We start from the raw sequence: 26,586 nt of genomic DNA, 5'->3' as shown, positions 1-26,586 counted from the left end.
ATTTTGTTGAAGGTTTCTTTACATAAGTCGAGTCATTATGAAGACCGAAAACTTTGCAAAACTCATTAAAGGACATCTTCCAATCCACATTCTCAAGGCGGAATTCAATATTCGTTCGAGTGTCCACCTTTGTAACTTTCAATGAGCTTAGAAATTCCAAGGTGAGGGAGGGGTAGGTCAATTCTTGCATATCAAACAATGTAAGCAACCCCATAGACTCAAAGAAGTTCTTGGTCCTTTCAAGGATACCCAATTTGGTCAAGGCATCTTGGCAAATAAACTTGGTGAGTAAAATCGATTTCTTAGCAAGAGACACAAAATTTTTCCTATGAGAATCGGATGTGAAAGTTACCTCCGGATATTTTTCTAGTTGCTCAATAACCGGGATAGAAGTAGTAGCTTCCACCATAAGAATAGGAGTTACTTGAATTTCCATTCTTGCTTGTTGAACTACCAAAGCCTTTGAAGCATGAAGTGCTTATTGTCTTTTGGAAAGGTTTGGTTTTGTAGGTGCCTTGCTTCCACCTTTGGTCCTAGCCATTGTTCTTCTCCTTGTATGTATCAACAACCAATGATTTCCTTGAATTCTTCTAATATCCTCAAGCTTCAATGAATCCCAAATCGATTTAAGATTTTCAAAATTTGCCTTTAACCCTAGAAAATCGATTCAATTTTTAAAGATTTGGATATTTGAATGGCTTTTTGTTGATAGAGGAGTGATTTGTTTGAGTTTTGAGGAAGTTTGGAATTGATTTGGGTGAATTTGGTTGAGAAAATTGATTTTTATGGTTGGAGGTTTCGAGGGTTTTGAATGTGTGTTTATGTTTTGAATGAAGGAAATGAAATGGGAAAGAGGGTTTTAATCCCGTGATTTTGTATTGCAGCAGGGGAGACGAGCATCTGCAACATAGGACGCTCGGATTCTTTGTCAGCCAGTTACAGAAAATACAACCCGTACTGAGACGAGCGTCTTCAGTAGGAGACGAGCGTCTTTTTGTAAGGAGATGAGCGGATTCTGTTGAGGACGCTCGGATTCTTGGCCATGGAGAAATCCCAGATTTTAATAGAAGCAGGACGAGCGGATCCTCACTGAGACGAGCGTCTTGGTTGAGACGAGCGGATTTCTCATGAGACGCTCGGATCTTCAGTCAGAGAAAAAATTTCCTTTCCAGCTCTTTCAGGACGAGCGTCTTTCTCTCAGAACGCTCGGATATTTAGCCAAGACGATCGGATTCTTCCTTAGATGCTCGGATTGCCCCTATACCTCACGGATTCAGTTCCACCTGTGGGTATTCTGTAACCCAAGTCATTCCCTCTTCGTTCCTTTGATCTTCATTGTGGGGGCACTACGAAGGCTTGGATAGCCTAGGCAATTGCTATCCCCACAATATGTCAAAACACTATACATGAATAAACATATAAGTCCCTCCCTCACTTTCTCTCAAAATGATAATCTTGATCAAAGCATAAAAATATAAATCCAAAATTGACAAAAATGTAATACAATAAGTAAAATGCAAGTTAAGGGGTTAGTATATTTACAAATGGTGGTTTAGGGAGGACTCCACCAAACTCTCATTCATATATGAGATGTCAAGGGGGCATAGCCAAGGTGTTGTTGATGTTGCTCAACCCCTTGAAGAAGTAGTCGAAGTCTTGTTCATTGTCATTATAAAGATCTTCAATAGACCTTTGCATATGTTGTTCTTCATTGTGGTGACTTGAGTTAACATGGTCACCAAAGCCTTGGTCTTGGGTCATAGCATTACCAATATATGGGTTGAATAACCCTTCAAACTCATCATCCCATAGACCGCATACTTCATCTACTTGTTCCCCAATAGTGTCATGAGTTGATGAGAACAACTCCTCTTTCTTCTTGTCATTATGGCCAATGAGGCCTTCTTCATCTCTTGTCATGAGTGGTGGTGAGCTATTCAAGCTCTCAATCTTGTTTAAACATTATTGCTATTTAGATGGAGCATCTTGGAGATTATCCACTTTCTTCTCCCATATGGGTGGTGATTCATTACCCATAGCTTGTCCTTTGCATTAAGATGTCAACTTCTTCCTATCACTTTCTCGGCTATAATGGTTGATGTGACTCATATTTGAGTATACTTAGTCCCCGAATTAGCCTCGTTCCTATGCTTTTTAGTGCATAATTGGGTCATTTAGTATCTTTAGTTTCCCGTTTTGCATATTCTTTGAGGTTTTGATCCCTTGGTAGGAAAGGAGTGCAAACTTTGCATTTTCATGGCAAAATGAAGCTAAATTAATCGAATTCAATGACCAAGCATCAAAGGGAAGCCAATGCTAGAGGGCCTACTTAGATAATAAAGTAGATTGGGCAATGATGAAAGGATCCTTGCATCTCCAACAATAACCCTAGGATTGTTGAAGAAAGAAAAGAAGAGAAGTGATTGTGAAGGAATCCGAGCGTCGCAGTGCCCAGGACGACCGTCGCCCTACTACAGCCCGAGCGTCCCAACGCCAAGACGCTCGTCTTGAGGCCCCATGATTCGAGCGTCCCGACCCACAATCCGCTCGGATTCTGCTCCAGAACCAACCGTCCCTCAGCCAAGACGCTCGGGGCGAGCGTATTACTTGAAGACTACCAATACGGAGATGAGCATCTCCTTGGAGGAGAGCACTTCCCTAACTTTTCTTAAGGGTCTTAATAGTCATTTAAGCCCTTAGTAACCCTAATCTTTATACCTAATCTCTACTATAAATACCCCATTGTACTACCTTGATTATCATGTTATCTTAATAGGATCTTAATCAAGTCATAATACTCTCTTAATCTTGTAATCAATTCTTAATTTAGCATTAATACAAATCTCATTTCTTAATCATTCCTTGATTTCTCTATTGTTCATCATTTGTTTTGGGTAATTAGAAGATTATTTGGGTTTATTTGGAGGATTGACAACCTTCCACCAATCATCAAGTACTTCTATTATTCTTTGCTTTATCATTGGGAATCATCTTTGTAGGTATAATTCTATCTTAATCCTTTTTAATTATTGTTAATCATCTTCATATGTTCATCATGTTTTGCCTTGCTAGTATGATTGACAACCTTGTTAGCATGTTAAACTTGATAATGACTGAGTAGTTTCCTTAACTAGGGTTAATGGGGAATTAGGGGAAGCCAACATGGGGATTGATTCATGTTTAATCTAATATGTTTTCATAATTAATTTGCTTGCCTGTTGTGATTTCAACTTATGCACATGTTATGTTTGATGAAATGCGAGCCTATGAATCCTTGCATTTTTTACCCATCACTTACCTTTTCAATGAGACTTGTAAGACATAAACCAACTCGAGTCTCATTAGACCATGCATATAGTTGGATAGGGAGGATTAAGTCGACTTGTAGGTGTTGTACAATCTAATCTATTCGGCTCCGGGACCCAAACCTTTCTAGGGATTGTAAGATATACACTAACTCGATTCCATCACAATAATAATTGCTTGCATCTACTAGAGAATATGTTTGTATGATCAAATCCCATGAATCCCCTATAAACACATGACACCCTAGTACTTTTAGTCAATTGTTTACATCTCATCTTGCTTGCTTTCATTACTTTGTTTGCATTGTTATTTAGTTTAGTTGATCTCCTACCTCAACCCAAATTGTGACACCCTTAGACACAACCACTTGCAATTGAAAATCCTACATCAATACCCGTCCCTTGGGATCCGACCTTTACTTACCTCTTTACTAAAAGTAGAGTAGTTTCTGAAGTTATAAATATTGTTTTGGTCTAGGTAACTTTTGACGACAAGTAACAAAACCGACGAGCCAACGATCAACCATGAAACATGGCTCGTGTAAGCGGGGAGATCTAATTGTCTTATCAAGGTTAAAAGTGTGTTTTATCTCCCACTTCAAGTGTGAGCTCTCCATGTTTCACGTCAATCACCTCTCCTATGGTGTGTAAGAAAGGTCTTCCTAAAATGATAGGAATTTTGGAGTCTTCCTCCATGTCAACAATAACAAAGTCCACCGGGATGAAGAACTTGCCAATAATGACCGGCACATCCTCCCATACCCCTAAAGGTTTCTTCGTTGATCGATCCGCCATTTGAAGTGTGATATTAGTGCACTTGAGCTCTCCCATTCCTAGCCTTTTGCACACCGAGTATGGCATGACACTCACACTTGCCCCAAGGTCACATAAAGCTTTGTTGATTGTAGTGTCGCCAATGGTGCATGGAATAGAGAAACTTCCCGGATCCTTTAGTTATGGAGGTGAACTTCCTTGTAGGATGGCACTACTCACCTTAGTGAACGCAATAGTCTCTAGCTTTATGATGTATTTCTTCTTTTTAAGAATATCTTTCATGTATTTCACATAGGCCGGAACATGATTGATTAATTCCGTAAATGGAATTGAGACATCCAAGTTCTTCACAATCTCCATAAACTTTCCAAGTTGTTCATCAAACTTAGGCTTAGCTTGATCACTTGGGAATGGAAGTCTAATCACAATAGGCTCTTTCTCCTTAGCCTTCTCTTCATTCTTCTTTGAAACTTCTTAAATGGTGGGTTCTTCTTCCCTAGGTTTTCCACAACTCTTTCCTTGTCACTAGCATTCACAACATCTTCATCAATGGGCCTCTTCGGCCCTTCATACCTTATACCACTCAACAAATGGATGGAACTAACCGACTCATGTCTTGGGGGATTACCTTGAGGTGGTAATTGCCCCTTTTGTCTTTAAGAACTAGAAGATGCTAATTCAGACATTTGGGTTTCCAACATCTTTGTGGGAGCTAGTATGTTGTTGATGGTGATGTCTTTTGCTTGGCTATCCTTTTGCATTTGAGTGAAAAACTCTTGTTGGTTCTTTTCCATTTGGAGGACCGCTTTTTGAACATCAAAACCTTGGTCATTTGTTTGATTGTATGGAGGTTGATTTTGATAACTTTGGTTTTGATTATAAAAGGGTCTTTGAGCTAGGTTTCTCATTGGAGGTGGGGTGTATGTTTGAGGGTTTTGAACATTTTGACTTTTGTATGAAAGATTGGGGTGGAATTTGGTGTTCTCATTATAATAGTTGGAATAAGGGGTGCAGATTTTGTATGCTTGGAAAGCATTCACTTGTTCCCCTACATACACTTTGGTCATGTCCCAAAGTTCCACAACCCTCACATACTCCACTTGGAATTGATGATGATGCCACCATAGCATTAACATGTTGCTTGGGTGATTTGGAGGCCTCCTCAAGTTTAGCAATGGCCTTCTCCAACTTCAAATTAATGGTATCAATATGAGCACTAAGTTGAGCACCTAATTGAGTAATGGAGTCCACCTCATGTTTTCCTACTCTAGTAGCCTTCCGAGGTCTACTATATTGTGATTTATGGACTGCCATTTCTTCAATTTTGTTCCATCTTTGATTGTCATCAACTTCGGTGAACATACCATTTGATCCCGTATTGAGAATGTTTTGGGAGTCTTCGTATAGACCATTCCAAAATTGTTGTACAAGGAACCACTCGCTAAGTTCGTGGTGTGGACAAGATCGACAAGTGTCCTTGAATCTCTCGTATGCTTCATACAAGGATTCCTCATCCCTTTGTTTGAACCCGGTGATTTGGGCTCTCAACATGTTAGTCTTTTCCGGAGGATAGAATTTCTTGTTGAAAGCAAGTGCCAATTTCTTCCTAGAATCAATACTAAGAGTAGCCTTATCTAGGCTCTTCAACCATTGTTTCGCGGAACCAATCAAAGAAAAAGGAAATAAGACCCATCGGATTTGGTCTTGAGTAACTCCGATTTGAGAAATCGCATCACAATAGTCACAAAAAGTCTCCATATGAGAAGGAGGGTGTTCACTAGGCATCCCTCCAAATTGACTACTCTCAACTAATTGAATGAATGCGGATTCGGCAATGAAATTACCGGTTAAATGTTGTGGTGTAGGAGTACCATTTGGTAGGTTCTCCTCGGTTGGTACGGAATGTGATGAGAATTTAGGCATTGTGGGTTGATTTTGTGGTAGGTTTTGTATTGGGTTATCCTCTCCTTCTCTTACAAAAGGGTTGATGAACTCAATGTTATTTGGTTTAATGTCCACAATCTCACCAATACCTCTCAAAGTATTTCTAGCAAGTCTTCTATTATTGGTCAAAGTTCTTTCGATTTCAAGATCAATGGGTAACAAGTTACCTTGTGATCTCCTAGACATGCAAAATATCAAACAACTTGAAAATAATTAGAACAACCTTGAGGAGATTGACTTCCCCAAGGTAAATAAAGACACAACTAAAAACAATTAAGGATAATCAAATCAAGTTAACACCGTCCCCATTTTTGGTGTGAAAGTTAAACTCGTCGCCAAAAGTTACCCAACCAAAACAATTTTTGTAACATCACCAACTACTCTTAGTAAAGAGGTAAGTAAAGGTCGGATCCCAAGGGACGGGTATTGATGTAGGATTTTCAATTGTAAATGGTCGTGTCTTAGGGTGTCACAATTTGGGGTTGAGATAGGAGATCAATTAAAACTAATCAACAATAAAAAAGTAAAGTAATAATAACAAGCAAAATGATTAGAATGACATGTAAACAATTGATTAAAAGCACTAGGGTGTCATGGGTTGATAGGGGATTCATGAGAGTTGATCATACAAACATGTTCTCTACTAGATGCAAGCACTTATTGTTGTGATGGGATCGAGTTAGTGTATATCTTACAATCCCTAAGAAGGTTTGGGTCCCGGAGCCGAATCGATTAGATTGTACAACACCTACAAGTCGACTTAGTCCTTCCTATATATCCAACTATATGCATGGTCTAATGAGACTCGAGTTGGTTTATGTCTTACAAATCTCATTGAAAAGATAGGTGATGGGTAAAAAATGCAAGGATTCATAGGCTCGTATTTCATCAAACATAACATGTGCATAAGTTGGAATCACAACAAGCAAGCAAATTAATTATGAAAACATATTAGAATAAGCATGAATCAATCCCCATGTTGATTTCCCCTAATTCCCCATTAACCCTAGCTAAGGAAACTACTCACTCATTATCAAGTTTAACATGCTAACAAGGTTGTCAATCATACTAGCAAGGCAAAACATGATGAACAAATGAAAATGATTAACAATAATTAATGGGATTAAGAGAGAATTGTACCTATGAAGATGATTCCCAATAATAAAGCAAAGAATAATAGAAGTACTTGATGATTGATGGAAGGTTGTCAATCCTCCAAATAAACCGAAATAATATTCTAATTACCCAAAATAAATGATGAACAATAAAGAAATTAAGGAAATATTAAGGAATAAGATTTGTATTAAAACTAGATTAATAGTTGATTACAAGATTAAAATGAGATTACTAATTGATTACAACTTGATTAAGAGAGCATGCTAATCTAGGTAGTACAAAGGTGTATTTATACTAAAGATTAGGTACAAGGATTAGGGTTACTACGGGCTTAAATGACTATTAAAACCCTTAAGAAAAGTTGAGAAAATGCTCCTCTCCAAGGATATGAGCATCTCAGTTTTTCTAGTCCTATATAGATATGCTCATCCCGAGCAGCTTTGGTGCTGGCACGGTGGGTTCTGTCAGGAGATCCGAGCGGATCATTAGGGGAGACGTTCGGATTCTATGGCTTCAAGACGAGCGTCTTAAGCTCGGGACGCTCGGATTGTGGTGCAGGGAGACGCCCGGATTGCTGGCAATCCGCTCGGATCCTGGGTCACGCACTTCTTTTCTCTTCATTCCTCAACAATCCGCGGGGATGTTGTTGAGGATGCAAGGATCCTTTCATCATTGCCCAATATACTATATTATCTGCATAGGCCTTCTAGTATCGTCTTTTCTTTGATTCTTGATCATTAGATGCGATCAATTTAGCTCCATTTCGCCATGTAAATGCAAGGTTTGCACTCCTCTCCTACCAAGGAAACAAAACCTCAAAGAATATGCAAAATGAATAACTAAAGATAGTAAATGACCCAATTATGCACTATAAAGCATAGGAACGAGGCTAATTCGGGGACTAAATGTGCTCAAATATGAGTCACATCAATCTGTGATAATGCATTCATCGTTTGAGTTTTATTAAAAACTCTTTTATTACTTTGTTATATCCAATTAGGTTGTAAGGACAACGTTGAACCCTATTAAACTGAACTGGATTAACATAGTATTAGCCCTTAGTTGCTCATATGAGGTGACATCTCCAAGTGACTAAAGTGTGATGCAATTGATGGCAAGTTCAAGTGTCATAGAGTCATAAGAGATGACTAGTCGATCACATAGGCAGACTGTATGGGACATTCTGTCGGGCAGTGACCGCTTATAGAGTTCTGGTAATTTTTATAAAGCATGGGTCATGGCGAGAGCTACTATAGTATTCTTTTGAGTCAGTTCTTTTACTAGAGATTGTTCGCCCAAGGTGGCACAGTTTCTGAGTGACTTTGATTTATGCTATAAGATTTTCGTTACTGAGGTCAAATGGGCATCTCTTGGGTCATGATGACCTCTGACTATTCAAAGGGAATAGTGCGATAGGAATTGTCCACCCCTTGTCAGGGTTATCTTAAATCTCAGGGCCACTCGAGGAGTAGTGAACTGAAAATGCGTGGCCATGCTCGGAAGGTATCTAAGGTAGATAATTTCGGTCAGACAGTTACTCTCCAGATCAAGAAAACCACTCAAGATATGATCAAATGCAAGTACGACCTGTAAGACACTTTCCATTGAGTGGGAGATGATGTAAAAGGACCAGAGAATTGGTGATGCACACTTATCTCGGACAAGTGGGAGATTGTTGGAGTATGTGTCCTCGAAAATACTGCGATCACATGTTTAAATCTCATAATAAGAATACGTAAGGGATGATTAATTTATATAGTCCACTGATCAACATTAATCGGTAATAATTGGCTAACTAGAGTTTGACATTACTGTCGTTTGATGGTGGTGATCAGTTGATCCCTTAAGGTCACACCTATAGGACAATTCCCTTAATAGATAAGTTAATTAATTGTATAATGATACAAGTTAATTAATTCCTTAAAAATTGAACAATTTATATTTGTGAGTGAGAATTTATATCTTATTGTAATTCGATTAGATAAGATTTATTTAAGTAATTAATATGTTATATTACTAAAATTTATTTAATGTTTGTGAAACAATTAAAATAAGAATGAATGGTTAATTATAATTACAAAATATTATCTATTATATTAACATGACCCATTTTATTTACATGTAATTATGAATTACTAGTTAATTTATTGTATATGATTTATTTTTATATAATGATATTTAATAAGTTAAATATGCATTAAAATGACATATGATCCATTATATGTCACATGTCACACAATAATACAATTGACAAATTTAACAAAATAAAATGGATTCCATTTTATGTGCATGGACCGGTTTTTAAGGGTTTAGAAGGGTGAATTATGTTTATTAATTTGATTATGGCAAACACAATCATAACCCTAATATCCTAGCCTTCACTCTAAACATTTTGATAACAAAAAAAGAAAAAGGTGATAGCCATGCAATGGCTCACCAAACCCCATCTACCCGGCCACCCATAAGAAAAACAAGGGGGTTGTTTTCTTATTTTTCTATCATATGCACATTATTCATTCTACTCTCTCTTCTAATCTTCTTCTCTCTAAAACAAGTTTTAGATCAAAAATTGTTCAAATTCTAATATCCTAATTAGATTACTAAAGTAGTAATTGAAATAGTATTAGATTTAATTTAATGTATCTATTTAATATATCTAGTTAATATATTATTTAGATTTAAGGGTTATTGTTTTGGGTGCAACTATGAGGAGACATTCCACTTTGAATGTTTGAAGATTTTGGAAGATAATCCAAAATGGTAATAGCTCAAGATCTAGTTTTGGAAGGAGTCCAAAACTAGTGCCCTTAAATTCGTCCATATGATGTAAGAAATATAATTTCTCCTTTTTGTTCATTTTGTTATGCATGCACTAGATCCACAAGGTTTATATTAACAAGTTAATTAAAATCACCATTAGAAGAGTCTAATAAGGCTATATGAACCTAACAGTGTATGCTCTGAAATCCTCCAAGCTCATATACTGGGTCCGTGACTACTTGATTGCTTGACATTTTCTCTATCACGCCCTTGATAGGAGACGAAGTAATCGTCACTACTTTACCATCTAGAGGAATTTTGATCTTCTGGTGCAAGGTGGATGTTAACGCTTTGGAAGCGTGAATCTAAGGTCTTCCCACAAGTATATTGAAGGATGCCTCGATGTCCACTATTTGAAAATTAACCTTCGCTCGATTGGTCATGTGGCTATAGTGAGGTTGATTAGCCCTAATACTTTACGTCGTGTTCCATCGTATGCTCGAACACCTTGGTTGGTAGGAGTCCAATATGATTCTTTCATGCCCAACTTGTATGCTGTCTTTAATGGTATGCCATTGACTGCTGAGCCATCATCCACCAAAATCATTGGTACGTTCTTCTTTAAGCACGTGACCGTAATGTATAGAGTGAGGTTATGACTGGCGCCGAAAGGAGGCAAATCCTCATCTGAAAAAGTAACTGGGTTACTTAGTTTAACTGAGTCTTGGAAGACCAAGTTGACTACGTCGTCAGGCGTAGAGTTGTGCGCTACGTTCAGTTTAGCCAATGCTTGCAGTAAAGCTTGGCGATGGGGAACTGAACTCGCAACTAATTTCCAGACTGAAAGATCAGCCTTTGTCTTCTGCAATTGTTTCAGTAGATAGTCAATAGATCTATCTTCGCCATCATTTGGTGTGATAACATTGGTGTTAGTAATTGGACCATTGACGGTAGGACCGTTCTGATGGACATTTTGATATGGACGTCCTGAGCGAGTGAGGTGGTCTATATCTTGATCTTTGCTAGTCTTGACTATGTCCTCACTGACCTTGACTAGATAGTGTTCTGTAAGGTATTCGTCTCCATCGTCAACTGCCCATATCCCATTGACGATATTGAGTTCTCTCAGCCTGATGATTTCAGTTTCTATAATGATTATATGCTCGACTACATTGTCAACTACCGCGATAACCTCTTGCATCGTAGACTCTTGAGATAGACTAGTTAGTGGCACGTTTTCCCTAGGTATGGTGCCTGGATTGCGTAGGGATGGTGAGCCGAAGTCATAGGCTCCCAAAATAAGTAATAAAGTCCTATTACCTTAACTATATAGTAGAGGTAAGTCGAGTGTCAATCCATAGGGAAGGCGATGTAATTTATGTGTAAAAAGTAAAGAGTGCAAGTAACAATAATATGGGGGGTTTTGAGATTGATTATAACTAATGAACTAATAAGAAAAGGCAATAAGTAAATGAGATGAATTCAGATGGCTAAAAGGTCGGAATCAAGGTTTATCCACTACTAGTTAACAATTGATCGTCGACCGCTAATCCTAATTTATCAGTTGAGTATCCCGTTGTAAAACATACAAGAGTTTTAAATGCTCCTTAGATAATATTACTCAGTTCGAAACGCGAGAGTAAGAAACCTAATTAATGAATAATCTAATCCAAGCATCTAGATTTAATTCATTAGCAGCATGAACGAATAGAACAATCAATGGAAATAACGACGTTTAACACACGCGGTTATCGGTTCGAATTATATATTTATTCCCCCTTTTACCCAACTACGATGAAACACATACAAATAATTGGATTAAAGGTTGCAACTTTATCTAATGAATTGAACAATTACGGATTCAAACATATAGAATTGCAATAGATTGAAGGATAAAATAATTAATTGGCCAAATAAATTAAACATACAACAATCATATATTAAGAAGGGGGAATAAATAATATTAAAGTATAAAGTAAAGGATTAAGATGGTCTCACAATTGATAAACTCGTAGCTTCAAGTACCTTGAATCGAGAAAGGAGGATTAGTTCCTCATAATTTCCATAAGACGAATAATAATAGGGTTCTTGAGTTCTCCCCAAAATTACAACTTGAATGAATAATAATATGAATGATTAAAAATATAAACTTCATACTCAACCTAATAATAATAACTAATAATAATAATAATAATAATAATAATAATAATAATATTAATAATAATAATAATAATAATAATAATAATAATAATAATAATAATAATAATAATAATAATACATAATAATAATAATAATAATAATAATAATAATAATAATAATAATAATAATAATAATAATAATAATAATAATAATAATAATTGAAATTAGGAAACAAAGAGACAAGACACGAAATAACTCTCGGACTGCTACAACACGGGTGACCCGCGCGCACATCCGCGACTCGCATGAACTACTGCCATATTCTCCAAGTGCTGTGTATTTCATTGTAATTGTTGGGCCTTATAGAGACAAGGCCATGTGCCATTGTCCATTGCTTGCGCCTGTTCTTGATTTCCTTAGCTTCTTTCTTGAGCCCATTTGATATCATATTGTAATACCAATTTACTCGGGCTTTATCTCATAAATTCATCATCTCAAATACCAACATATCATAAAATGGGTATTTATGCAATTGCTCCTCTAAATCTCAACTTATGCTACCAATTATCACATAAATCGACACTCCTATAACATACTAAACCCGTCTTATCAAACTTCCCCACACTTACATCTTTACTCGTCCTCGTCTAAACTCAAAGGACTCATTACAAGTTCAAACCAACACCCGATCCACAGAAGTATAAGGAAGGTAACAAGACTTACAATGAAACTCTTGTAAGACGGTCTCCAACACAGCAAAGAGAGACAAATTTACATCGAAATAATTTTTTTTTTACCTAAATCTCTCATTTTGCCTAGAGTGCCCGCCCTTGCGAGTTTTCATTCTAGCTTTTTTTCAACTCACCTCTACTCTCAGTGGCACGCAACTCGATTCTTCATTTTACCCGGAGCGCCCTTTCGGGTTTATACTCCGTCCTCGGCCACATCCCAATCTTGCCTAGGCGCCCTTTTCGGTTTTCACCTATCTGGGACACTTTTTCTTTATTTTTTATCCTTTTTCTTTTTTTTCCTTTTTTTTTTTTCATATATTTGTTTTTTTTTGCTGAAATAAATAACATAATTAAACAACACCACACAAGTACAAATGTATACAAATAGGAACGATTCTCCCTCCCCACACTTGAATGAAACATTGTCCTCAATGTTGCAAGGACACAATAAAGGGAAAAGGAAAATAAACATTAGTCAGACGACTCAACAGACATGTCGCGTGTAATAGAGCAATCCACGCACCACACCACCACACCACACTTGGCCATTAGCATCCTCCATAAAGTACAATAACAACAAGGCCAACAAAAGACAAGAGTAACCAAAGAAGATTAACACCACTTATTAATCCAATCCTAACCAAAGACCAAGTAGCTCTAAAAACATATGTGCCAGCAACAGATTGAACATAAATAAAATACTGCCACAACTCTGGCTTACATGGTCAATCCTAAACTCCTCTACGCCAAATCAATAAACCATCCCACCGCATTAGCAAGCTGCTACAACAACGCACCGCAACTTCTCCACACCTTAGCCACTGTCCTACCCAACCAACCTTCTATGTCTCCCTTCTTATGTCGCCAACACCAGAAGTCAAGGCAGTTCCGATTGTTTTTTTTTTCTTTTTTCTTTTATCTTTTTCGTTTTTTTTTCTTTTCTTTTTTTTTTTTTTGAGAAAATTGCACACACAAGTCTATGGGTTGCCTCCCAGAAGCGATGTTGTTTTATGTCGTTGGCTCGACATCTCGCGGAGTGGTAAACCACCCGACTTAAGTAAGAGTCTAGAAATGTACCTTTCAAGAATCTCCTTCAACTCAATGGTTTGTCAGTTGCGGAACAACTCAATGCCCTGAGTAGTTTATCAAACATGCTCGCAAGCAAGTTAGTTGAATGATGATAACAATAAAGTATAAGTTGAAACAATCCACGAACAAAATAGATACAAGCATATGAGTGATTTTCGAAACCTCTATATTGTTCAAAGATAGCTTCATTGTCACGATATGGTTCCTTCAAAGATGACCTTGGTCTAAGGAAAACCAAATAACAGGAAGATAAGATACAAGGACCTTTAGAAACTAACTCAGGTAGCTCCTTAAGATGAGTTGTGAATGACTCTTCTTTTTTAGGGGAGAACTCAATTAACTCGTCCACTTTTACTTCCTTGATGCTCTCCTTGAAACCTGCAATTATTATAAGGTATAGGTTCTCTAACAGATAATATATCTCTCAAATTATCAATCATGGAATGATCATCTCCAGCAAAACATAGAACCTCAAATTCTACCTTAGCCACTTCAGTCTCCTCATCCATAAATCTCTCTTGCTCATCCTCAACATTCGCACTTGAAGAATCAACAAAGCTCAAGACATCACTCAAATCATTATGAATTAAGGAATCATCAATAGAGTATGTCATTTCAATAATATTACAAGAGGAGTCAACAGGCATACAAATAGAGTGAGGGGGTGATGAATGTGTCAAATTATGACCATTCTCCTCATCATCTTCATCCCAAAAACCATCATCATCACTATCATCATCAGACTCTTTATAAGAGTGGTTCACTTCAGGTGCAAGGGGGAGGGGGTCATGAAACATATTAACATGCTCACCTTCCCACTTAATATAATAAGAATCAAGTTCTTCTTGTGTCACACGCTTATTAAAGTGATTAGTCACATGTCCAACTCGGTCCTCTAAATCTTGACTAACTAGGTTAGTCTCACATTCGGAGGGAGTAGCATTAACACAAAAAGAATTCACATCAGTCACATAAGAACGTATCAATTCCTCGGTAGACAAAGGTGAGTTATCATGACAATTCAAAGCATCAGAATAAAGGGGTTGAGGTTGTATAGGGAGTGAATTGTATTGCTCTCATTCTTCAGTGTCATAAACCAAATATTGAAAAAGCTCCCACTTTTCCTCATAGCTCAACCCATTAATGAACCTTCCCCCACTTAAAGAATGAACATTCTTCATAGTGTCATTATTTAACCCATTATAAACTACATGACAAAGTTCCCATGTTTGATACGGGTAACGACATCTAGAGACATACTCATCCAATCTATTAAAATACTTATAAAACAATTCATTCTTATATTGAGGAAAATTCAATCTAGCAACCATCAAACAAGGAATAAAGACTCAATATAGACACTTGACAAATATTAGAACTAACTAAAACTCTCTACACTATGACACATAAATTAAACAATTTCCTTCCCCGGCAACGGTGCCAAAATTTGGTGAGCCGAAGTCGTAGGCTCCCAAAAATAAGTAATAAAGTCCTAATACCTTAACTATATAGTAGAGGTAAGTCGGGTATCGAATCTATAGGGAAGGCGATGTAATTAATGTGTAAAAAGTAAAGAGTACAAGTAACAATAATATGGGTGGTTTTGAGATTGATTATAACTAATGAACTAATAAGAAAAGGCAATAAGTAAATGAGATGAATTCAGATGGCGAAAAGGTCTCGAGTCAAGGTTTATCCATTACTAGTTAACAATTGATCGTCGACCGCTAATCCTTATTTATCACTTGAGTATCCCGTTGTAAAACATACAGGAGTTTTAAATGCTCCTTTGATAATATTACTCAATTCGAAACGCGAGACTAAGCAACCTAATTAATGAATAATATCATCCAAGCGTCTAGATTTAATCATTAGCAGCATGAATGAATAGAACAATCAATGGAAATAACGAGCTTTAACACACGCGGTTATCGGTTCGAATTATATATTTATTCCCCCTTTTACCCAACTACAATGAAATGCATACAAATAATTGGATTAAAGGTTGCAACTTTATCTAATGAATTGAACAATTAAGGATTCAAACATATAGAATTGCAATAGATTGAAGGACGAAATAATTAATTTGCTAAATAAATTAAACATACAACAATCATATATTAAGAACGGGGAATAAATAATATTCAAGTATAAAGTAAAGGATTAAGACGGTCTCACAATTGATAAACTCGTAGCTTCAAAGTACCTTGAATCGAGAAAGGATGATTAGTTCCTCATAATTTGCAAAAGACGATTAATAATAGGGTTCTTCAGTTCTCCCCAAAATTACAATTTGAATGAATAATAATATGAATGAATAAAAATATGAACTTCGCACTCAACCTAATAATAATAACTAATAATAATAATAATAATAATAATAATAATTAGGAAACATAGAGACAAGACACGAAATAACTCTCGGACTGCTACAACACGAGCGGCCCGCGCGCACATCCGCGACTCGCGTGAACTGCTGCCATATTCTCCAAGTGCTGCGTATTTCATTGTAATTGTTGGGCCTTATGGAGACAAGGCCATGTGCCATTGTCCAATGCTTTTGCCTTTTCTTGATTTCCTTAGCTTCTTTCTTGAGCCCATTTGATATCATATTATAATACCAATTTGCTTGGGCTTTGTCTCATAAATTCATCATGTCAAATACCAACATATCATAAAATGGATATTTACGCAATTGCTCCTGTAAAGCTCGACTTATGCTACCAATTATCACAAAAATCGACACTCCTATAACATACTAAACCGGTCTTGTCAAGGGACGCCACTACAGCTTCTAGTTCTTAAACCTGCCTACTCACACTCTTTGCCCATGCGATAAAATTGGCAATGGTAGGAGAAATGGTGGAATAACTCCCCTCCTCTTGTAGTACATGAATCTCATCCTCGACTGGAGAAATGAGGTGTGAACAATCAAAGGTGGATTCTTCATCTGTGATCATCAGAACTCCAAGAGGATTCTGAGTATTGTTAGGCTTTCCTCCGGGAGGTATGGGTAAACGACCGTCTTTGTTTCATCAACCTTTTCAGAGCGTTGGAGTATGAATCACCAATGTTTGTGAACTTCTTTTGCGGGTTATTCTTCTTAGCAGATTCGACAAGATTAACCTCGCCGATCTTGCTAGTGGAGCCATAAGAATGACTCGTCGAACCCTGATATCCACGACCTACGGTTTTGTATAAGAGTCCTTTACGGATGTCGTCTTTAATTCTCGTTCCTAGCACAGTCAAGTGTTTGAAAGACTTTATGTTTTGGTACCTTAAATGTGCATAAATAGGTCTCAAATTATCCACGACCTTTTACACAAGATTCGCTTCATCTGGGCGTTCAACAAGTTGTGTGCTAGTCTTCCTCCACCTACTAAGGAAGTCGGTGAAGCCTTCTTTCTCGTTTTAGGTAAGAACCTCTGGAGTGCGCATGTTGACTTGGATCTCAGCATTATCCACGTATTGTTTGGTGAACTCAAATGCGGCATCGCCCCAAGTGGCAATCTTCTTGTGTTTCAAAGAGTAAAACCATTGCTTAGGAATAGTGTCGAGAGATGAAGGAAAGATCCTTAGGAACATCTCTGGTTTGATGCCTTTGATAGACATATAATATTTGAAGGCACGGATATGGTTCAAAGGGTTTTCATGCCCCTTCAACTTTGGGATGTCAGTCATGTTGAAGTTGGTTGGTAATTGAGCATTTACCGCCTCATACTTGCGATTATTCTCCCTGTAGATGTCATCTCCCTTAAGGTACATTAGTTACTCCTCCAAGTATTGGAGTCACTTTTCAGCTTCAGTAGGACCTAGTGGGGGGTTGACTTCTGGTTGTCCAATAAAGGGGGGAAGGTTATCATGCAATCTCATGTCAGGAACATCATTCTCTACAGGAGGAAGTCTAGTTTCTACAGCAAAAATTCGGCCTTCAATAGCATTGAGGCGAGCATAAGCTTGGTCTTGGCTTGTTTTGAGACGGACGAGCGCAGCTAGGATAAGATCATTACCATTTTGGGGTTGTCCATTAACACTTGCTAGAATAGTTCCACGCATCTTGGAAACTTGGGATAAGAGATCGATGACGAATCAAAACACGATCGACCATTTTAGCATACTTACTCAAAAAAGACTCGACTTGTGAAGTGGGAGTGTGCCACTGTGTTAAGTGAGGTTTGAAAATGACAAATTTTGAAATGTTTGTCCTAGGCAACTGTAGTGTTGAGTGCTGACTCGAGGTGAGTTTTTTTAAATGGGTTTCGAGGCCCGAATTTTGACTGGACAGAGTTTCGACTCATTTTGCGCTATTTTAGGCCACTTTCGAAAATATTTATATTTTAAAAGGGATTTTGATTTTATAGAAATTTCGTCATGGTTTTGTTTACAAAATGGTGATCACATATGATACAAGCATTCATACATGCATTATAACAGTATGCTGAGTGCATTTAAAGGGTTTTGGCTTAAAAGGTGGGTTGCCATACCAAGCAATCAAACCCTTGTATGTGGAGAGGTCCGTGCCAAACATGAGTAAGGTCGGTTCCTAGTCTATTTCCTCGAGTAGTGAAAGCTCTTGATACAAACATGAGTATATACCACGGTATGGTTGACGTCAATCGCTATCTATCCTTAGGCCCAGATAAGAATTTGGACCGTCCAGACGGGACGATTGGTCGAATGGGTTGGGTTACGCCTAGGAAGGCCGAATAAAATGACCTAAGAAGGTCGAGTAATGAAAACCGACAACTGTCTCATATAAACTATTCCCTAACCTCGTTCAAGTTTCACCCTGGGTAACACGTAAGTGTATAATCCCCAGCAGAGTCGCTAATCTGTGGACATGGGCCACCCGGGGCGCGCACGGAGGCGCTTGAATAAGCTTGCATTTGTGCAGTCGCCACCAATTTTTATGGGAAATTGGAACCGTTCGAATAGCTCGTGCCATGTCAAGACATAAAGTAGTGAAAAGAACACTAAGAACTCATTACCCTTACTATTCTATGTCTAGAATGACTCTCGTGGACTCCAATGAACACGGATGTTCACAGAGATCTGGAGTAAGGGGTGAGGGTACGTATCAGGAAGTCCTTTTACTGAACACCTAATCCCGCCCGTCTCGATAGTGGCCTCTACTAATGATTAGGGAATTTATTCATATTTGATATGTCGTCGATTATATGCATGCAATGCAACATCCAACGTTTTAATCCAAGCACGTGAATTAAACTATGTCGGTGAACACGTAATTTAGCAATCAATTAATGTCGAAGTTGAAAGTTAGAATTGATTACATGTGAATACAAGGGAATAAACCATACAACAAACGATAAATAAATAGGGATAAATAAAATTACAATGAATTACAATGATTTAGTTGATTTACGTTAAAAATACACTTAAGACGGAATTTGAAGAAAAGAAAATAAAAGTTTAGAAATTAAAGTGACAAAATAGGGCGGATTAAGGGTGATACTACGACTATTAGTTAATTAGTACCTAATTAAAGCTACGTCAAAGCGAGAACGGAAGTTCAGGGACATAAATCATCTCAGGACAGGCGCTGCATCTGCTGCGTCCCTTAGAAGAGACGCAACTATTCCTGCGTTTGTTCTTGGGTTGAGCTCTGGCTGTGAAGTCAGAACCGCAGGTACTTAATGTTCTTTGGTAAAATTACGATTAATTAGTATGTTTTACGATTGATTATCGATATTAAACTCAAGTGAAAGTGATTTAGTAGGTTAATTATATATAAAACCGTCACAAAAACGATAAACACGAATTAAAACGAATTGAAACGAGTTAAAAACGAATTAAATTTATTTACGATATCGAAAACACAAAAGTAACGAACTTTGAAATAACTTGATAAACTGAAAATAAACAATGGAAAATATATACAAAAGACAAATTCCAAAAACTTGATATGGACAAATCGAGTCTCTAAAATCCGAGTTTGATTTATGACGAAAACCCACAAATATCGATTTATAAGGGAATTAAGTCGAAATTAAACGTTATAATTGGAAGGATTGATCGAAACATGGTTTATATACAAAGGAATGAAAGGAAATAAGGAAAATAAGACAAAAAGAACAAAACCACAGAAACCCGAGGAAGAAGAAGAAGAAGAAGAAGAAGAAGAAGAAGAAGAGGAGCAGCGGCAGCCTCTGGAAGAGGCGCAGCAGGTGCTGTGACCCTTCGAAGAGGCGCAGCTGCTATTGCGTTTCTTCTCGACGTCTGGTAACTATTGTTTCGTAAAAACAGTTTGTAATAAAGGTTTTTAAAATCGGTTTTAAATGTATTTTTACAAGAATCTTATATTAATCGATACAAAAATAAAAATACAATAAAAAAGATGGGATTTAACACTCTCAGACTTACATGTTTGACGAAATGAGATTGATTAAGTTAACGTTAGTGATTGCTCGACTCGAATGTCTGTAGAAAGTGCCCTCGTTGGAGGATTTTAGATTAATTGATTGATTGATGTGTAGTGGTCAAATTGGTCGGTCATGCAACGTGACTGGTACTCAGAATGATCTGAGCTTACGTGGTCGATTGATCAAGCACGTAGGCGTCGAAAGCTTAGAGCAAGGTCTAGAATGCAAAGAGAGAAGAAAAGGGTGGACAATCGCGTGAAAAATATGGAGACCGGAGGTCTCTATTTATACTAATCAATGTGAAGAGTTTTGGAATGAGCCAAACTTTGGGAAAAAATCACGGAAATATTCTGTAAATAGCGAAAATAGGCTGGAGAAGAGGCGCAGCACCTGCTGCAATCCTTCCAAGAGGCGCAGCACCTGCTGCGTCATTTCCCCAGAGGTTTCCTCTTGCGGAAGAAAGATTTCCGCGTTTCTTTTATGGAATTGCGGTAGATCTCTACTTCCTTATTCCTTAAAATATGATATACGACATATATTTTACCAAAAGATATTAAAATTAATTATGGAATAAATATCTGAAATATTTTAGAACATTCCGACTCGGCATTTTAAACGGTTTCTTAGAAAATGAACTGGTTTTTGACCCGGACTCCAAATGAACTCTGATTACTGTCAAAACGACCGTATCGGCGCGTAGATAACGACCATGGGGTAGACAAAAGTGTTTGAGCTATCACTTGATGATAAACTTACGGATTGTCATAAATCGTTACGCTTACCAAATATGCGGCCCAATCATCACTGGGTGGTTGGCGGAAGGTGTAGAAACGAGGTATATACAATACTTACCTCCTTCTTGATGCTTTAAAGAAGGAGGGGCCAAGGTAGTATGGTAGAATGACCCTCATTCATGTTGTCGAGCAAATATAGCATGGGTTGGATCCATCTTGGCTAGGACTCGGTGAGATTGCCCAAGCTTTGGACGAGAAAGGTTCTTGTGGAGAAGTCCCTTCGTTTGGAGCCCCTAGGATCGTCCAAGTATGGCTTATAGAGAGGCCTAAGGTATGTTAAGCCTCCGGTTTATGCTTCTTCTTACTCTTTTCGTCATATTACTATGAGGAAGAAGTTGTATGTGGATAGCTTTGCATGCACCAAGGCCTATTAGACCTCAAAATTGGTGGAGAAGGGCAGTCCTCACATCCGTTGGGGGGTGCGGTGGTGGTACTTAAGGTCCTTTACGGGGTTGTCCGCTCTGGCCGCTTCTGTTCGCTTTTGATGGTTGTGGGCTTGAAGGTTGCCACCTTCATCTATCGAGAAAGGGTTATGAGGCAAATGGGCTGTCAACAAAAGGTGCCCGCTCAAGATACTCTCGTCCAAGACAGTGTATTCCGAAACTCCGAGCTTGTGGATGCTTTCGAGAGGTGGTGGGCCACCCGGCAAATTTAGGAGGTACCAAACCTTGCTCTAACGACATAAGTGACTCTTGTTACACCCCCATACACCAAGGTGCCTTACCAAGACCACCTAATGCATGAGAGTGCTACCATCTCAGTTACCCGAGGCAATGTATATAGAATAGACCATCAAAGAACGTATTTTAAATAAATACGTTTAAAGTGATTACATGCCAAAACCCAAAATTGTAAAGTACGATACAACTGTTCCAAAAACAAAACCATCTAAAGTAAACAAATGATCGACACAATAGCGGAAGACTTTTAAGTGACTAATGGTGACTCATGCCTAGCCAATCCCTCGCGCATCCAAATCGTACCTTCTCAATAACTGCTCCCCATCCCCGAATGGATCACCACGGTTTTTAAGACAATTAAACGGGGTCTGCTACTGCATACACAATATAAAATAATACAACAACGATACACAATTCTCCAACTCCGTCACAACACCAATCATCTGACTAGCCTGAAGGTTTAGTCTTGCCGGATTACAGACGCAACCAGTAATCCACACAGCCGGTGGGGGACCGCAGCCGTTCCCACCTAAGCCCCGCTCATCTTTACCGAGCGAAAACCCATGTTCCTTACTGTGCACATCCCTTCTTGTGGCGGGTTCCACAAGGGGCGAATCAAGGGCGTGAAGCCACTCCGGTAAGTTACTCAACTCAGCCGAGGGCGCACCTCGTGAACCACAAACAAACAACCACAACCAATTACAATATCAACAATACCAATTCAATTACGATATGAACAAATGCCATAAACCAACAGCCAACAACCATCACATATTCATGTAAACAATAATTGAGTAGAAATCCTACCTGGAATGCAATCACCACAAATTGACACAAGAGAAGATCAGAAACGCTCCACTATGAAATCACCTCCTATCAACATTTAATCAAACAATCACAATCTAATACCAATAATACTCCCAAAATCCCCAAATCACCCAATTAGCGCTCAACCAAAACTAACGAAACAATATAAAAACTGTACCAGGATCTTACCCACAAAACGACGGTCTCAACGGTGTAAAGAACTCTAGATTCCGACGACTTAAGTCCTTGGATTTCATGGCAATGTGAGAGAAAAATGCTACGTAACTTTTGTTTTCTCTTTCTTGAACTTAGAATAAAGTAAAAAGTAAAAGTAACTGACGAAAAATACTTTTTATATCTTTCTCGCGTTACTATCAAAACCCGGCCAAAAACTTGTAAAACCCGGCGCACTCGATCGAGTAAGTGAGGTACTCGATCAAGTGGCCCCTAATCTATCGAGTTGTCCCTACTCGATCGAGTACCCGACATATAGAACATTGCCTAAAAGGCAAAATACACTTACTCGACAGAGTAAGCCTTCCTCCATAAAGTACCCAACAGCTCAGAAAACCGTAGTATTACAATCTTCCCTCCTGAAAAATGAACTTCGTCCCCGAAGTTCAAACCCATACATAAAAATAAACTTACTAACCCAATTACAACACAACAACGTAATAAAACTCAAAAACAAAACCCAAACACAACTCATACCGACTAAAAACAACCACTAACTATACCAAAACCGACATAAAACCATATAAAAACCATATACGATAATCTCCTACCCCCCCCCCCCTAAAAGAAACATGGTTACGTCCCTGTAACCACACATACCTGATAAAAAAGAGACCGATACCGCTCCTTCATAACCTCTTCCGCCTCCCAATTTGCTTCTTCAACATTGTGATTAGACCACAAAACCTTTAGCAAAACTGTTTCCCCAGATCTAGTTTTGCGAACCTTATGATCAAGAACTCTTTCGACACGTCAAGGTAGGACAATGATTCATCTAACTCGATGTTCTCCACCTCTAACACATGGGAAGGGTCACTCACATACTTCCGTAGTTGAGACACAGGAAACACATTATGTACGCGATCTAAAGCTGGTGGTAAAGCTAACCGATAAGTAACCTTTCCCATGCGATCCAAAATCTCATAAGGACCGATAAACTTTTGGCTTAACTTCCCTTTCTTACCGAACAACATTACCCCTTGCATAGGGGACACTTTCAAAAGAACCTTATCCCCTACCTGAAACTCGATGTCCCGACAATGTAAGTCCGCATAGCTCTTTTGTCGGTCCTGGCCCGCTTTCATCTTTTGCCGAATCACTTTCACTTGTTATATCATCTCCTGTACCATCTGTGTCCTAAAACCATTGCCTTAGCACTATCATCCTAGGAAATCGAACTCCTACACCTCCTCCCATAAAAAGCCTCAAACGGAGCCATCCCAATACTCGTATGGTAATTGTTGTTGTAAGAAAACTTGATCAAATCCAACTTATCTTCCCAACTACCACCGAACTCCATCACACAAGCCCTTAACATATCTTCCAAAGTTTTGATTGTTCTCTCTGTCTGTCCATCTCTTGCAGGCTGAAACACAATACTCATGTTCAAGGTAATTCCTATCAACTCCTGCAACTCTTGCCAAAACCGAGAAATGAATCTCGCATCCCGATCTGATATAATGTGCTTTAGCAGTCCATGTAAGCTCACCACATTCTTCCTGTAGCCATTAGCCAACTTCACCTTACTTCATGTATCTTTCATTGGAATAAAGTTAAGTAGCTTAGTCAAATGGTCAACGATCACCCATATCATGTTATTACCTTGTTGACTCCTCGATAAACCCACTATAAAATCCATGGAGATGGATTCCCATTTCCACTCAGGTACCTCAAGAGACTAAATCTTACCTTGTGGTCTTCGCTGCACCCCCTTGACTCTCTGACATGTCAAACACCTAGCCACAAACTCAGTTGTCTCCATTTTCATCCCAGACCACCAAAAAGTCTTCTTAAGATCTCTATAAAGCTTGTCACCGCCCGGATGCACGAAATACAGTGTGCAATGAGCTTCTGTCATGAGTACCTATTTCAACAACTCATCCTTAGGCACACACCATCTCCCATCAAACCGAACACTCCCATCAGAATGAATAGAGAACCGAGACACTGTCCGTTTCCCTACTTTAGCCCTCCACTCCTGAATCTTAGAATCAAGAGCCTGCTTCCTGCGAATATCATCATTAAGATCTGGTTCCACTGTCAAGTATCCCCTAGGATCCCCCTTTTGAATCACATGTATCCCCATCTTACCTACCTCATCTCTCAACCTCATCAAAGACACAGTTGTGCAAAAAGAATGCACAATCTTCCTGCTCTAAGCATCGGCCACTACATTGGCCTTCCCCTCATGGTATATAATATCCATGTTATAATCCCCGATAAGCTCTATCCACCTCCTCCGTCTCATGTTCAACTCCTTTTGAGTAAAGATGTACTTTAAACTCTTGCGATCAGAAAACATCTTAAAGGTCGCCCAATAGAGATAGTGCCTCCAAATCATGAGAGCAAACACAACTGCACCTAACTATAGATCATGTGTCGGATAGTTCTCCTCATAAGGCTTCAATTGCCTAGAAGCATAGGCAATGAATTTCTCGTCCTACATCAACACACAACCCAACCGGTTCTTTTATCAGAAAACACCTTAATGTTTGGAACGCTGTCTCACAACTTTCATCCCAACAAAACCTATTCTCTTTCCTCATCAACGTGGTCAATGTCTGGCAATCTTCAAAAAGTCTTTCATGAACCAACGATAGTACCCTGCCAAACCCAAGAAACTCCTAACCTCGGCCAAATTCTTTGGTGCTTCCCACTTAGACACCGCCTCTATCTTGCTAGGATCAATAGATACACCCTCTTTAGAAATCACATGACCCAGAAAAGCCACTTTCTCTAGCCAGAACTCACACTTAGACAACTTTGCATACAGCTGGTTGTCGCGTAGAGTTTGCAACACCAACCTCAAATGCTATTCATGCTCCTCCTTAGTCTTGGAATATACTAAGATGTCATCTATAAAAACCACCACGAACTGATCCAAGAACTGACTGAAAATCCGGTTCATCAAATCCATAAACACTGTTGGCGCATTAGATAACCCAAACGGCATCACCACATACTCATAGTCACCTTACCTCGATTGAAAAGATGTCTTTGGTATGTCTTCATCCCGAATCCTCACTTGATGGTACCCTGATCTTAGATCAATCTTTAAAAAGACTCCGGCCCCACTCAACTGGTAAGACAGATCATCTATCCTTGGCAAATGATACTTGTTCTTCACTGTAACATTGTTCAGCTCCCTATAGTCGATACATAACCTCAAGCTGTTTCTTAAGTTTGCCTAACTCATTACAACCCATGCGGTACGGGGCCTTAGAGATTGGTCTCGTCCCTGGTTTCAACTCCATACTGAAATCTATATCCCTCTTTGGTGGTAAACCCGGTATCTCCTCTGGAAAACATCTAGAAACTCCCCCACCACTGGTAGCTCATCTGTTATCGGCTGTACCATCCTATGATCTTTCACATGGCATAGAATAAAAGGACACCCCTTCCTCAAGTAATACTTCAAGGTCACCGCTGCAATCACTTTGACTTTGGGTTTGATAACAAACCCACGATAAGACACACTAACTCCCTTAGGTCCTCTCAAAGAGACTTTCTTTTGGTGACAGTCTATTCTAGCCTTGTACTTACCCAACCAATCCATCCCAACTATCATCTCAAAACCTTTAATAGAAAATTCTAACAAATCCACTGGAAGATCAACCTGCTTAACTATCATGGATACACCTTTATACAACGTCCCACAAGACACTGTCTCACCTGACGGTATAAAAACTTCATCTTTTACAGACTCAAACTCTCTCAAACCCAAAAGCTTAACATGACTCGAGGATACAAAAGAGTGTGACGCGCTCGAATCAAACAATACAAAGGTAGAAACATCATTAACAAGAAAAGTACCGGTGATCACGTGCGCATCA

General features: G+C 38.6%; 1 non-coding gene across 1 annotated transcript; it reads left to right on the top strand.

The window, feature by feature from the left end:
• Positions 1 to 5,523: 5,523 nt before the first annotated feature.
• On the top strand, positions 5,524 to 5,630 carry LOC141603596 (small nucleolar RNA R71). The gene has a single exon (XR_012525460.1). It is a non-coding gene; the product is annotated as a small nucleolar RNA R71 (small nucleolar RNA).
• Positions 5,631 to 26,586: the final 20,956 nt, after the last annotated feature.

The sequence above is a fragment of the Silene latifolia genome, chromosome 9 (genome assembly GCF_048544455.1).
Source record: "Silene latifolia isolate original U9 population chromosome 9, ASM4854445v1, whole genome shotgun sequence".
In the NCBI taxonomy this organism is placed as follows: domain Eukaryota; kingdom Viridiplantae; phylum Streptophyta; class Magnoliopsida; order Caryophyllales; family Caryophyllaceae; genus Silene; species Silene latifolia.
The sequence above is the reverse complement of the archived record's forward strand: the minus strand, read 5'-3'. Positions and strand labels throughout refer to the sequence as shown.